The 16,512-nt window shown below is 47.2% G+C and overlaps 1 protein-coding gene across 1 annotated transcript in view; it reads right to left on the bottom strand.

The window, feature by feature from the left end:
• Positions 1 to 16,512, bottom strand: part of LOC139263260 (neuronal PAS domain-containing protein 3) — a 1,415,846-nt gene that overhangs the window by 325,685 nt on the left and 1,073,649 nt on the right. The gene's annotated exons all lie outside the window — the stretch shown is intronic.

Genomic DNA, 16,512 nt, shown 5'->3' with positions numbered 1-16,512 from the left:
CATCAATAAAAAAAAAGGAAGCTTGGGATGGGAAAAGGGCCATTAAGGGATAGACAGGATACTATCACAGGTAATGGTAGAGAGATGGTAGAGACATTAAATCATTATTTTGCTTCAGCATTTACCAGGGAGATAGAACAGGTGGACATTGTGTATGGAGCAAGAGTCAGACGGAACTCAAAGTAAAGTGTGACCTTAGTCTTTTATTGCAGGTCTCCAGAGTGCCTCTCCAACCTGTGAAGCCTCCTTAAATACCTGTGCTCCCAAGAGATTATGGGATCCCTTGGAACTCCAGGGGATGAGCTCTCTGGTGGCTGTACAGAGTAAATACAAGTCTACATATATAACAATACTCCCCGCCAAAGTCAATAGTGCAACTATTTACAATGTGAGTCGATCTGGGACCCTTCTTGCCCTGGTTGATTGTCTCGGCGTGAAAGCTGGTGTTGTTGAATCATTTGTTGCGCCCTCACTGGGCTGCTATGCAGCTGGCCTTGCTGGACTGCCTGTTGTGTTGGGCCCTGCAGGGCTGCTGTGGATGATGGGTTCTGTTTCGTGGTCAACCATGATGCTGGTTGCCACTGGTGTGTATGTTGGGGGATCAAAAAAGGTAGGGTCCAAGTTAGGTTGCTCAGGATAGTCCGTGAATCTGAGTTTGATTTGGTCCAAGTGTTTCCGGTGAATGAGTCCATTTGAAAGTTTGACCCGAAACACCCTGCTCCCCTCTTTGGCCGGGAAACCACTTGGGACCTTGTCCATAATTTAATATAAATACAGGATCATTGATTTCAATCTCGCATGACACATTTGCGCTATCATGGTATGCACTTTGTTAAAGTCGCCTGCTTTCTAGCTGTTCATGTAGATCAGGGTGAACTAACGAGAGCCTTGTCTTAAGTGCTCTTTTCATGAGCAGTTCAGCAGGTGAGATCCCAATGAGTGAGTGGGGTCTCATAGAAATATAGAAACATAGAAAATAGGTGCAGGAGTAGGCCATTCGGCCCTTCGAGCCTGCACCACCATTCAATAAGATCATGGCTGATCATTCCTTCAGTACCCCTTTCCTGCTTTCTCTCCATACCCCTTGATCCCTTTAGCCATAAGGGCCATATCTAACTCCCTCTTGAATATATCCAATGAACTGGCATCAACAACTCTCTGCGGCAAAGAATTCCACAGGTTAACAACTCTCTGAGTGAAGAAGTTTCTCCTCATCTCAGTCCTAAACGGCCTGCCCCTTATCCTAAGACTGTGTCCCCTGGTTCTGGACTTCCCCAACATCGGGAACAGTCTTCCGCATCTAGCCTGTCCAGTCCAGTCAGAATCTTATATGTTTTTATGAGATCCCCTCTCATCCTTCTAAACTCCAGTGTATAAAGGCCCAGTTGATCCAGTCTCTCCTTATATGTCAGTCCAGCCATCCCTGGAATCAGTCTGGTGAACCTCCGCTGCACTCCCTCAATAGCAAGAACGTCCTTCCTCAGATTAGGAGACCAAAACTGAACACAATATTCCAGATGGGGCCTCACCAAGGCCCTGTACAACTGCAGCAAGACTTCCCTGCTCCTATACTCAAATCCCCTTGCTATGAAGGCCAACATACCATTTGCCTTCTTCACCGCCTGCTGTACCTGCATGCCAACTTTCAATGACTGATGAATCATGACACCCAGGACTCACTGCAGCTCCCCTTTTCCTAATCTGCCACCATTCAGATAATATTCTGCCTTCGTGTTTTTGCCCCCAAAGTGGATAACCTCACATTTATCCACATTAATACTGCATCTGCTATGTATTTCCCCACTCGCCTAACCTGTCCAAGTCACCCTGAAGCCTCATAGTGTCCTCCTCACAGCTCACACCACCACCAAGCCCGTGCGGTAGCTAAGCAGGACTTGGGATAGGCGAGTCTGCATTGAGCCTTCAGTTATCCTCTTCAAGCCTTGCTTGATGGTTTGCACTGCTCTCTCTGCCTGACCATTGGACGCAGGTTTAAATGGGACAGATGTGACATGTTTGAACTCAGCACTGGTAAAACATGGCCGTTGTCGCTCACCAGGACATCGGGGAAGCCATGTGTGGCAAACATGGCCCGCAGGCTTTCAATAGTGGCAGCAGACGTGCTAGCCGACATTATCTCACATTCAATCCACTTGGAGTATGCGTCTACAACCACAAGGAACATTTTACCCAAGAACGGGCCTGCATAGTCGACGTGTACCCTCGACCACGGTTTGGAGGGCCAAGACCATAAACTTAGCGGTGCCTCCCTGGGTACATTGCTCAACTGCGAGCATGTATTACATTTGTGAAAGCAAGACTCTAAGTCCGCATCAATACCGGGCCACCACACGTGGGATCTGGCTATCGCTTTCATCATTACGATGCCTGGGTGAGTACTGTGGAGGTCATTGTTGAAGTGTCTCTGCCCTTCTTGGGGACCAGTACTCGATTGCCCCACAGAAGACAGTCTGCCTGTATAGACATTTCATCTTTGCACCGCTGGAATGGCTTTATCTCTTCCTTGTTTTCCACTGGGACACTGGACCAGCTCCCATGAAGTACACAGCTTTTGACTAGAGATAATAAGGGGTCCTGGCTTGTCCAGGTTTTGATCTGCCGGGCAGTGACGGGTGATTGCTCACTCTCAAATGCTTCCATAACCATGGCTAGATCTGCGAGCTGCGCAATTTCCACCCCTGTGGTGGCCAATGGCAGCCTACTTAGAGCATCGGCGCAGTTTTCTGTGCCTGGCCTGTGACGGATGGCATAGTTGTATGTGGACAATGTGAGCGCCCATCTCTGGATGCGGGCTGATGTGTTGGTATTTATCCCTTTACTCTCGGAAAACAGGGATATAAGTGGCTTATAGTCAGTTTCAATTCGAATTTTAGCCCAAACAGGTATTGATGCATTTTCTTTACCCCATAGACACACGCTAACGCTTCTTTTTCAATCATGCTGTAGGCTCTCTCAGCCTTAGACAGACTCCTGGATGCATAAGCAACCGGTTGCAGTTTCCCAAAATCATTAGCTTGTTGCAATATACACCAGATGCCATATGATGATGCATCACATGCTAGGTACCAAACGTTTACATGGATCATACAACACAAGCAATTTGTTTGAGCATAACAATTTTCTTGTTTTTACAACAGCATTTTCTTGGGCTTTTGCCCCCAACCCATTTGCCCCCTTTTCATTGTAAGACATGTAATGGTTCTAGCAGGGTGCTGAGACCCGGTAAGAAGTTACCAAAGTAGTTCAAGAGTCCCAGAAACGACCGCAGCTCCGTCACGCTCTGTGGCCTCAGTGCGTTCTTGATTGCCTCCGTCTTCGCGTTGGTGGGCCTGATGCCGTCCGCTGCAATCCTCCTTCCCAAGAACTCCACTTCAGGTACCAGGAAAATGCACTTCGAGCATTTTACCCTGAGCCCCATGCGGTTGAGTCGACTAAGAACCTCCTCCAGGTTCTGCAGGTGCTCGACTGTGTTCCGACCTGTGACCAAGATGTCGTCCTGGAAGACCACGGTGTGCGGGACCAACTTCAGTAAGCTTTCCATGTTTCTCTGGAATATCGCCGCCACTGATCGGATTCCAAATGGGCATCTGTTATAAACAAAAAGGCCCTTGTGCGTGTTGATGCAGGTGAGAGCCTTCGATGATTCCTCCAGTTCCTGAGTCATGTAAGCTGAAGTCAGATCCAGCTTTGTGAACGTTTTTCCTCCTGCCAGCATTGCAAAGAGGTCGTTGGCCTTTGGTAGTGGGTATTGGTCCTGCAGGGAGAAACGATTGATAGTTACTTTGTAATCGCCACAGATTCTGATGGTGCCACCTCTCTTGAGGACTGGGACAATAGGACTGGCCCAATCGCTGAACTCGATCGGTGAAATGATGTCCTCTCTTTGCAGCCGGTCTAGCTCAATCTCTATCCTTTTTCTCATCATGTACGGTACTGCTCTCGCCTTGTGATGGATGGGTTGCGCCCTCAGAATTAGGTGGATCTGCACTTTTGCTCCTTGGAATTTCCCGATGCCTGGTTCGAACAGCGAAGGAAATTTGTTTAAGACCTGGGCACACGAAGTGTCGTCAGCGGGTGATAGCGCTCGGATGTCGTCCCAGTTCCAGCGTATCTTTCCCAGCCAGCTCCTGCCGAGCAGCGTGGGATCATTGCCCGGTACCACCCAGAGTGGTAGCTTGTGCACCACTCCATTGTAGGGGACCTTTACGGTGGCACTGCCGATTACAGGAATCAGTTCGTTCGTGTAAGTTCTTAGTTTCATGTGAACTGGAGTTAAGACTGGCCTTGAGGCCGTGTGCACCACAACCTTTCGAAAGTCTTTTTGCCCATGATGGACTGGCTCGCGCCCGTGTTCAGCTCCATTGACACCGGGAGTCCATTTAGTTCAACATTCAGCATTATCGGGGGACAATTCGTGGTGAATGTGAATCGAGGCTCTGGTTCATCGTGATGCTCGGTGGATCTGTCCTCCTCTGCAACATGGTGGTTTGCAGGTTTAACAGGCTTAGCAGCTCGCCTGCACACTCGTTGGAGGTGTCCCATTGTTCCACAGCCCTTGCAAACGTACTCTTTGAATTGGCATGAATTGAAATGATGATCACCCCCGCAGCGCCAACAAGGTGTTAATGGCCTTGCATTCATCACCCTTGATGGTGGACTCTGGTGAGTCAGCTGCGGACATGCAGCTGCAGGTATGTGTGACCTGCCCTGTACGTTACGATTCGAAAACAACATCATTTTGTTCACAGTACTTGTAGCAGCACTTGTGTGTTGAGAGATTTGCTTCGTATTGTCACTGGTGGCAATGAACGCCTGGGCTATCGCTATGGCCTTACTCAAGGTTGGGGTCTCTACAGTCAAAAGTTTGCGAAGTATGGTTTCGTGGCCAATGCGAAGTACGAAAGTCTCTGAGCATGTGCTCCAAATGTCCTTCAAATTCGTAATGTCCTGCTCGGCATCTTAGCTCGGCGACATAACTCACCACTTCCTGGCCTTCAGACCTTTTGTAGGTGTAGAACCGGTACCTCGCCATCAGAACGCTTTCCTCTCGGACCAGTGTGCACAAATCGTCGTACGATTTCTCTGTGGGTTTCGCTGGAGTGAGCAGATTCTTCATGAGGGCATATGTTGGTGCCCCACAGACGGTGAGGAGGATCGCCCTTCATTTGGCAGTGCTCTCTTCCCCATCTATCTCGTTAGCCACGAAGTATTGGTCGAGTCGCTCCACAAAAGTTTCCCGATCATCTCCCTCCGAAAATTTCTCCAGGATGCCCACTGTTCTCTGCATCTTTGGGTTCGCTATCTGTATCGCGTCGCCAGTTGTTGTGTATGGAGAGAGAGTCAGACTAAACACTGTGAGCTCAAAATAAAATGTGACCTTAGTCTTTTATTGCAGGTCTCCAGAGTGCTTCTCCAATCTGTGAAGCCTCCTTAAATATCTGTGCTCCCAAGGAATTATGGGATCCCTTGAGACTCCAGGGGATGAGCCCTCTGGTGGCTGTACAGAGTAAACACAAGTCCACATATATAACAGACATGACATTGGATGATGAGATTAGTAATGATGTAAGTGCATTTAAAATAAAAAGAGGAGATACATTAAAGAAAATAATCAAATTCAAAGAAGATAAAACCCCTGGTCTGGATGGATTGCATCCATGCATTTTAAAAGAATCTAGGGAAGAGATAGCAGAGGCATTGCTACACATATTTAATAATTCATTCGAAAAAGGTGTAGTGCAAGAGGACTGGCGGATAGCCAACGTATTACATATATTCAAGAAGAGGGAATAGGACCTGTCAGATTAATATTGGTGATAGGAAGAATAATGGAATCCCTGTTCAAGGAGAAAATAGAAGAACGTCTAGAAATCAAAAATATAATAATGAATAGTCAGCATGAATTTCAAAAGGGAAAATCTTGCTTGACCAACCTCATTGAATCGTTTGAAGAGGTAACAGAGAGAGTAGACAATGGTAATGCAGAAGATGCAATTTATCTAGATTTTCAAAAGGCCTTCGATAAGGTACTCCATAATATATTGATGAACAAGGTCAGAGAATGAGGAGACAGGGGGCAAGTAGCAGAATGGATAGCTAGCTGGCTTTAAGACTAAAAGCAGAGAGTAGGGGTATAGGGTAGCTATCCACAGTGACAGAATGTGGGTAGTAGTGTTCCACAGGGATCAGTGCTGAGACCACTGTTGTTCACAATTTGCATCAACGATTTAGATTTTGGAATCAAAAACACAATTTCTAAATTTGCAGATGACACCAATTCGGGGGTATATTGGTGCGAATACACAATCTCATTTCTTTCATTTGGAAGGAGGAGAGCATGTCAGGGGAACGCAGAGACGTGGTAATCGTGACCATCTTCAAGAAAGACGATCAGTCCGATTACGGTAATTACAGAGGAATTTCCCTGCTGTCTACCACAGGGAAAGTAATCGCAAGAATCCTCTTCAACCATCTTCTCCCTGTGGCTGAAGAGCTCCTCCCAAAGTCGTAATGCGGATTCTGCCCACTATGGGGCACAATGGACATGATCTTCACCAAATCCAAGAGAAATGCAGGGAACAGCACCAACCCCCGTATGTGGCTTTCTTTGACCTCACAAAGGCCTTCGACACTGTCAACCATGAAGCATTATGGAACGTCCTCCTCATATTCGGCTGTCCTCAAAAGTTTGTCACCATCCTTCGCCTGCTTCACAATGACATGCAAGCCGTGACCCTGACCAACTGATCCACCACAGACCCAATTCAAGTTTGGACCGGGGTCAAGCAAGGCTGCGTCATTGCACCAATGCTCTTCTTGATCTTCCTTGCTGCAATGCTCCATCTAACCCTCAGTAAGCTCCCCGCTGGAATGGAGCTAATCTACATATGAAACTCTGCTGTCTCCAGGCCAGATTCAAGGTCGTCCCATCCTCTGTCATTGAATTACAGTACGCAGACTACGCCTGCATCTGCACACACTCGGAGGCCGAACTCCAAGCCATCAACACCTTCACCGAAGCATACGAGAGCATGGCCTTACGCTAAACATCCGTAAGATAAAGATCGTCTACCAACCTGCCCCCGCCACACAGCACTGCTCCCTGATTATCAAAATCCATGACGAGGCCTTGAGCAACGTGGACCATTTTCCATACCTCTGAAGCCTACTGTCAACAAGGGCAGACGTTGATGACGAAGTCCAACACCACCTTCAGTGTGCCAGTGCAGCCTTCGGTTGTCTGAGGAAGAGAGTGTTTGAAGACCAGGACCACAAACCTGGCACCAAGCTAGGACTACAGAATGGTAGTGATACCCACCCTCCTATATGGTTCAGAGACATGGACTATGTACAGCAGGCACCACAAAGCACTGGAGAAGTACCACCAACGCTGCCTCCGCAGGATCCTGCAAATCCATTAGCAGGATAGGCGCACCAACATCAGTGCTCTCGCTCAGTCCAACATCCCCAGCATCGAAGCATTGACCAGTCGGACGGGCCACATCGTCCACATGCCCGATATGAGACTCCCAAAACAAGCGCTCTACTCGGGGCTCCGGCATGGCAAGCAAGCCCCGGGTGGGCAGAGGAAACTCTTCAAGGACACCCTTAAATCCTCCTTGAAAAAATGCAACATCCCCACTGACAACTGGGAATCCTTGGCCCAAGACCGCTCAAAGTGGAGGAAAAGCATCCGGGAAGGCGCCGAACACCCGAGTCTCTTTGCCAGGTGCAAGCTAAAGCCAAGCGTAAACAGCAGAAGGAGTGCACAGCAATCCAAACACCCCACCCCCCTGTTCCTTCAACCATTATCTGCCCCACCTGTGACAGAGACTGTAGGTCCTGCATTGGACTCATCAGTCACCTGAGAACTCATTTTAGTGTGGAAGCAAGTCATCCTTGACTCTGAGGGAGTGCCTAAGAAGAAGAAAGTATCGTCAATATTGAGGAGGACTGCAACAAATTACAGGAGGACATTAATAAACGTGCAGAATGGGCATATCATTGGCAAGTGAAGTTCAACACAGATAAATGTGAGGTATTACATTTTGGTAGGAAGAATAGGGAGGTCACTTATTACTTGGAGGGTGTGAGTCTGGGTGTACAAATACACAAATCACTAAAAGTTGCGACACAGGTTAGCAAGGCCATAAAAAAAGCAAACCAAGCACTCGTATTTATTTCTAGAGGTATAGGGCCCAAGTTTCCACAAGAAAAAAAACAGGCGCCCCTCCGAGCTGGGCGCCTGTTTTTCGCGCCTAAAACGGCGCCTAAAAAAATCATCGGTATTCTCCACCGACTTACAGGTCCTCTGGCTCTCGGCGCAGCCAGCACGAGCTGTGGGGGGCGGAGCCAGGTCCCAGCGCTGAAAACAGTGCCGGGACCTCTGCACATGCGCGCTACAGTCGACACGCAAGTGCAGTAGCTCCAGGCGCCGAACTGTGTGGGAGGGGCCCGAAGCACGCAGCCCCTAGCCCTGGATGAATGGCCTCACTGGGGCTGCGTGAATGAGGCTCCTCCCACGGCCAGCTCCTGCTCTCCCCCCCACCCCCGCGACCAGACCCGACACTCGCTCCCACCCCCCCGCCGACCAGACCCGACACCCGCTCCCCCGCCCCGACCCGACACCCGCTCCCCACCCCCCGCCCCGACACCCGCTCCCCCCCCCGCCCCGACCCGACACCCGCTCCCCACCCCCCGCCCCGACACCCGCTCCCCCCCCCCGCCCCGACACCCGCTCCCCCCCCCCGCCCCGACACCCGCTCCCCCCCCCGCCCCGACCCGACACCCGCTCCCCCCCCCGCCCCGACCCGAGACCCGCTCCCCCGCCCCGACCCGACACCCGCTCCCCACCCCCCGCCCCGACACCCGCTCCCCCCCCCCGCCCCGACCCGACACCCGCTCCCCCCCCGCCCCGACCCGAGACCCGCTCCCCCGCCCCGACCCGCTTCCCCCACCCCCCGCCCCGACCCGAGACCCGCTCCCCCCCCCGCCCCGAGACCCGACACCCGCTCCCCCCCCCCGAGACCCGACACCCGCTCATTCCCCCCCACCGACTGACCCGACCCGCGCTCCTGTTCCCCGACCCCCCCCTCTCTTCCCCCCTCTCTCTTCCCCCCTCTCCCTCTCCTCCCTCTCTCCCCCCCTCCCTCTCTCGCTCCCTCCCCCCTCCCTCTCTCTCTCCCTCCCTCTCCCCCTCTCTCTCTCTCTCCCCCACTCTCTCTCTCTCTCCCTCTCCCCCCCTCTCTCTCTCTCTCCCTCTCCCCCCTCTCTCTCTCTCTCCCTCTCCCCCCCTCTCTCTCTCCCTCTCTCTTCTCCCCTCTCCCCCCTCCCCCCTCCCCCCCTCTCTCTCTCCCTCCCTCCCACCCCTCTCCCCCCCCTCTCCCTCCCTCCCTCCCCTCCCTCTCCCTCCCTCCCACCCCCCCTCCCTCTCCCTCCCTCCCACCCCCCCTCCCCTCCCCTCCCCCCTCTCTCTCCCTCTCTCTCTCTCCCCCTCCTGCTCAGCGGCACGAACGGCTGCAGAATTCTCCCTGACTGAAGCACTTTCACACAGGTAGAAAGATGGTTTATTTAATCTTTTCTTGGCTTATAAATGTTTATTCAGGTTGGATTTATTTGTATAATATTTGTAGAAGTATAAATAAGGATTTATTGTCGAATTTAATGAGTTCCCTTCCCCCCCCACCTCGTTCTGGACGCCTAATTTGTAACCTGCGCCTGATTTTTTAATGTGTAGAACAGGTTTTTTCAGTTCTACAAAAATCTTCACTGGCTCCATTCTACTTTAGTTTGGAGTACATTTTCACTGTGGAAACTTTCAAATCAGGCGTCAGTGGCCGGACACGCCCCCTTTTGAAGAAAACATTCTGTTCTAAACTAGAACTGTTCTACCTGACTAGAACTGCAGAAAAAAAAATGTGGAGATTGCGATTTCTAAAATAGTCCGTTCTCCACCAGTTGCTCCTAAAAATCGGCACGAATCATGTGGAAACTTGGGCCCAAAGAATTGAAAAGTAGGGAAATTATGCTAAACCTGTATCATACTTGGTTAGACCACACAGAGAGTACTGCATATAGTTCTAGTCGTGATATTACAAAAAGGATATACAGGCACTGGAGAGGGTGCAGAGAAGATTTACAAGGATGATATCAGAAATGCGAGGGTATATACATCAGGAAAGGATGAACAGACTGGGCCTATTTTCTCTTGAAAAAAGAAAGCTGAGGGTGACCTAATAGAGGTCTTTAAAATTATGAAAGGTTTTTATAAGAGTGGATACAGAGAGAATGTTTCCACTTGTGGGGAAGAGCATAACTAGAGGCCATCAATACAGGTTGAACCTCCCTTATCTGGAACCCTCGGGACCTGGCCTGTGCCGGATAAGGGATTTTTCCGGACGAGGGGTGGTCATGTTAAATTGGATGGTACAGGTACTGAGCAAGGGCATATCGGGGCTGGCTGGCTTGGAGCTGGGTGTGCAGCAGAGAGATCATGGGGGGGTGGTGGTGGATCGCGGGGTCAGGCCAACGATTGCAGGAGAGTCGGCAGCGAGGAAGGACTTCAATTTGTTCATGTCGGAGTTCTGCGCATGCGCCACCCAGTGACCGGGAATGGTTCCGGAAAAGGAAGTTTTGGATAAGGAAGGTTCAACCTGTATAAGATAGTCACCAAGAACTCCTATCGGGAATTCAGAAGAAACTTCTTTACCCAGAGAGTGGTGAGAATGTGGAACTCTCTACCACAGGGAATGGTTGAAGTCAATAGAATAGATGCATTTAAGGGGACACTAGACAAGCATATGAGGGAAAAGAGAATAGAGGGTTATGCTGATAAGAGTTAGATGAGGAAAGATGGGAGGAGGCTCGAGTGGAGCATAAACGCCAGTATTGACTGGTTGGGCCAAAAGGCCTGTTTCTGTAACATATATTCTATGTCATCCTATGTAGTTGTCATGATAGAGAGCTGAGCCTCATTACTCTAGAAAAGCGTAGGCTTCAGGAAGATTCGTAGTATATAAAATGTTGGAGAGTAGACTGCGTCTGTGTGGATAGACATTTTCAGCTAGATAAGTTAGGGAAAACGAGTGTCGATGCATGAAACAACTTATCCACTCAAATAATGAGTGCGGATTCACTGCAACAGTTGAAAAAAGGAACTGGGCAAGTTCCTCACTGTGACTAATATCACCATGTCCAGAAGCTAGGTGGGTCTAGGGTTATTATCTCTTCTGGAACTTGTTTTTGATTGCATTAGGTGCTTGAAGAGGAATATCGCAGATTTTCTTTACTCTGAATTGGCCTGGGGATTTTTTTTTAAACAGTATTTTGTCTCTCTCTGGAGATTACATGACTACCATTGGGAAGGAACACTAAGATGCTTTGATGCATTGTGACCGTTTGGGACAGGCTCGATGGACCAGCCAGTCTTTTTGCTGTCCATCTGTACATATCTCTTGTGGCTTGTTCACAAACAAGAATAATGCAGCTGGCGTGCCTCAGCAGTGTTCCAGCTACATAGTATCCTACAATATCCTACAAATCCCCTGGGAGGACTGGCGCATCACCCTACAAATCCCCTGGGAGGAGGTGCACCAACATCAGTGTCCTCGTCCAGGCTAACATCCCCAGCATTGAAGCACTGACCACAATCGATCAGCTCCGCTGGGCAGACAACATAGTTTGCATGCCAGACACGAGACTCCCAAAGCAAGTGCTCTATGCGGAGCTCCTTCATGGCAAACGAGCCAAAGGAGGGCAGCGGAAACGTTACAAGGACACCCTCAAAGCCTCCCTGATAAAATGTGACATCCCCACTGACACCTGGAGTCCCTGGCTAAACACCGCCCGAAATGGAGAAAATGCATCCGGGAGGGCGCTGAGCACCTCGCGTCTCAACGCCGAGAGCATGCAGAAATCAAGCGCAGGCAGTGGAAAGAGCGTGCGGCAAACTAGTCCCACCCACCCCTGCCCTCAATGACTATCTGTTTCATCTGTGACAGAGTCTGTGGCTCTCGTATTGGACTGTTCAGCCACCAAAGAACTCACTTCAGGAGTGGAAGCAAGTCTTCCTCGATTCTGAGGAACTGCCTATGATGTTGATGATGATCCATCTGACATGGGTAAAGAGAAGGCACCCTGTCCCCTTGCTAGATCATTACTCAGCACACATTAGGCTGCCAGCAGCTCTACACTGGCTGCTATCATCTAACATTGCAGCCCTGGCATTCCTGGAGAACCAGGGAATCATCGATATATGCTGAAATATAAACAGAAAACGCTAGCGAAACTCAGCAGGCCAGGCAGCAACGGTGGCGAGAGAAACAGAGTTAACATTTCAGGTCGGTGACTTTTTGTCAGAACTGGAAAATGTTACAGATGCAACATGTTTTTAAGCAAGTACAAAGGCAGGGATACAGGGGGAGAGAAGGAAAGAACAAAAGGGAAGGCCTGTGATAAGGTGGAAGGCAGAAGTGATTAAATAACTAAAGGGATGATGGCGCAAGGCAAAAGGGGGTGGTAATGGGACAAATAAAGAAATAAAAGATGGATCTAGGGGAGCTGTAAATGGCAACAGCAAAATCATCACGAACACCCGCTGTCTGAAAAAATGGGAGTAGTGATCTGAAATTGTTGAACTCGATGTTAAGTCTGGAAGGTAGTAAAGTGCCAATCAAAAGATGAGGTGATGTTTCTCTACATTGGGGAGACCAAACGCAGATTGGGTGATCACTTAGCTGAATACCTCCGTCCAATCTGCAAGTGTGACCCTGAGCTTCCGGTTGCTTGACATTATAATTCTCCGTCCCACTCCCACCTCTCTGCATTGGTCACCTACACTGTTCCAATGAAGCTAAATGGAAGCTCGAGGAACAGCACGTTCTCTTTCTGCTGTTAACTCAGTTTCTCTCTCCACCGATGCTGCCTGACCTGTTGAGTATTTCTAGCATGTTCTGCTTATATTTCAGCATATATCCATGATTCTCTGGCTCTCCAAGAGTGCATGGGCTGCAATGTCAAATGTTAGCAGCCAGTGTATAACTGCCAGCAGCCTATTGTGTGGGACACATTATCAGCAACTATATGGATTACATCCTTCTGGAGTGCCAGATACAAATGTAGTTTTGTTGTATTTGCCTGTTAAAACTATTGGAGGCTGGGGATAATTCGTCCATGGCATATAAATGTAATTTAAAGTCATATATGACTCAAAGATGTTTCATAAATACATTAAGAGCAAGAGGATAATGAAAGAAATAGTAGGGCCTATTAGAGACCATAAAGGTAACCTGTATGTGGAGGTCGAAGACGTAAGTATTGTTCTTAACGAATACTTTGCGTCTGTTTTCACAAAAGAGAGGGACGAGAAAGCAGAGGTGCTTTCTTTCAGATGAGATGTTGAACCAAGGTCCCCTCTGCCCTCTTAGGATGACATAAAAGATCCCATAGCACTATTTCGAAATAGTGCGTGCAGTTCGGGTCACCACATTACAGAAAAGATGTGATTGCACTAGAGGGTACAGAGGAGATTTACGAGGATGTTGCCTGGACTGGAGAATTTTAGCTATAAGGAAATATAGCTCTTTGTTGGCTGGCATAGGCACAATGGGCCGAATAGCCTCCTTCTGTGCTGTAAATTTCTATGTTTCTATGATTTATGTAAACTTGTCAAGCTGTAATTACATCCTACTACCAGTGGTGGCACTGTTGCACCTCTGGTGGAGTAAGAGTAATTACAGTATGACAAGTTTACAAAAACTTGTACCATTATAAATGGGGACATAGGAAGTTATAATGATAAAAGCTGATAGGAAGTGCTCACAGATGTGAACAATTTAATGTACTATGTTCTAGATTCTTCTGCTTTCCTTCTACAAAGTAATTAAATGGAGAAAAGGTCGGTCTCCCTGCAGGTTATCCATTTAAGCAAGAATTAGCCAGATTGTTCAGACGAAAGTCCCCATTGAGCATTTCGTTATTTTATGTTAAACTTCTTACATAAGTGATACAGCTCAGACAACATTCTGTTACCAAGGGGAATGAGAATACTAGACTTTTAATATTCTAGTTCTCAGGATGTTGTTTTATTCTAAGATTGTTTTAATTCAGAGACACTGTTCTATTCATGCAAAAGGCATGGGGAGATTCTGATGAATGTAAATGTGAATATATGCACTGGTTTGTTATAGAAAATAAACAGGAACAAACATCACAAATGCTGCTTTATACTACAAAATTATTTGTAACAAACAAATAGGCAAAATATTTCCAAAAAAAGAGATGGAAGAGGGAAACACAAGAAAAACGATTGAAAATATTTTGGAAGATTTCTGTGCCATTGATTCAAGTATTCTTTCAATTTCCTAGCCAACAAACTGAAATTCTAGATGAATTAACAAAGGTGACTTTCCTCCACGGGGATTACCTGCCCTGTCATTTGTTTCCTGGTCCCAAGCTAACCTCTTATTACTGTATTTACACTACCATCCCAACATTTAAGCATTGATGAATTCTGGATGATGGTAAGGATCCTGGATTAAAGACTTCAGAAGGCAATCATCCTATTTCAGGCAATCTACTGGGAACATTTGCAGATAACCATTCATGCAATACTTCTCTGAAACTCCTTGGAAGTCAGTTTCAAGTGAGTCACATACATTCTGTTAATACAGGGTACAGCAAAATTACCAGGCACATACAGCATTTAGCCAGATGCTACAAAATTTCTAGAGTTAGACTATGGCATCATCAAAAATAATGGGCCAAAAATCGCAGTCTCTACGGACATGTACAATGTGAGCACGCACCCATAGAGGTCCCGCAAGTGCTGATTCTGGGCGTGCTATGCGCATGCGCCGAAATCCAGCATTTGCGAACTGTCAAAATTTCTTTTGAAATTTCCAATGCATCCCTGGGAGAAGGGCCTTCGTGGGTGGAGATTTGGGCTATTTGCCGAACTCTTGCTCAGCAAATATTCTTAAAACTCCTATGAATTTTAAAAGATAGAAAAATTAAACTTTATCACTAATTTTTAATATTAAAAACCCTGTCCATTAAGGTAAGTTTATTTTTAACCCTATTAAAATATATTTTAAAAAATTCAAAAAAATTCATTTTTGTCTAAAACATGTAATTAAATTCAATTTCAATTAATTTCAAATATGTGAAGTGTTTTTGTTATTTATTTAAAATGTTTGTGTTTTTGGGAGTATCCTCATTCATAGAAGTGGTGAAATCCATACAAACGAACTCACCATTACTGTGAATGGCAACTAGGACTCAGATTTTAGTGCCGCCTCCAAATAAGTCATCAGCACAATCACAAACTGAGTGGAAAGACTGACAGGATCAGAACGGCCACCTGATTTTACACCCTGCCCAATTTTACTTTCCATTGAAGTCGAGCGGCATGGTGCCATTGAGGGCGGGGTGTAAAACAGGTGGCTGATCCAATCCAATCAGTTTCCCACGGGGTGGGTTAAGTTAAAATTAACTCCTTTAAATCCTTTGCAGAAATTAAGGAAATGTTTGGAATCCCATGTAACCCCTTTTATAAATCCAGATTGGATTTCTTAGAGACTGGCAAACCAAAATTCAACTCAGAGAAATCTTGCTAGAGATGGTGGCTGCTTTCAGGGAGTGGAGATGCATTTCCTTGTGACTTAATTGTATGATAACAACTTTATCTTATTTGTGACACAAGTAACTTAACATTTCATGAGGAATGCCTGAGTGTTGTTGTCTCTGAAGCACTATCATAATACCAATTTTACCCATGAATTTTACCAATGACAGACAGTCTTGAATTATAATGTTATTACTTTGTATTGATCTGGTGCAATCATCTGACCCATCAGATTGTGCCTTCAGCACAGGATCCTCATAGTTGCTAAGCCATATTAGGTACTTTCAAACTTCATTATTACAAACATAAGTGAATTGTCAAAGAGTTTAAAAAAATGCTTGTCCTCCTCTCCTGAAACCCTTGCTTCGCGAAAAGTAAGTTTCCACGGGCAGCGACAGTTCTCTACGTGGCCATTCTTCATGTTTGAGTTAGCAGTATAGGGCCCAAGTTTTGGCCTCAGTTGCTCCTGATTTTTTGGAGCAACTGGTGTAGAACGGAGTATCTTAGAAATTCAAGTTCTCGGCATTTAGTTTGCTCCAGTTCTAGTCAGTTAGAACAGTTTCACTTTGGAACAGAATTTTTTTTTCAAAAGGGGGCGTGTCCGGCCACTTACGCCTGTTTTCAAAGTTTCGGCAGTGAAAACTTACTCCAAACTAACTTAGAATGGAGTAAGTGAAGATTTTTGTACGCTCGAAAAAACCTTGTCAACACTTTAAAAAATCTGGCGTAGGTTACAAATCAGGCGTAGGGAATGGGGGAGGGTGGAGGGGGGGTATGTTTACAAACATTAAACACTTCAGTTTTACAAATAAAGAGCCATCATCAATAATAAATGATAAAAACATCAATAAATCAACCAATAAATCAAT

The sequence above is a fragment of the Pristiophorus japonicus genome, chromosome 4 (genome assembly GCF_044704955.1).
Source record: "Pristiophorus japonicus isolate sPriJap1 chromosome 4, sPriJap1.hap1, whole genome shotgun sequence".
Classification (NCBI taxonomy): Eukaryota; Metazoa; Chordata; class Chondrichthyes; family Pristiophoridae; genus Pristiophorus; species Pristiophorus japonicus.
This window is presented reverse-complemented; position numbering and strand designations above follow the sequence as displayed.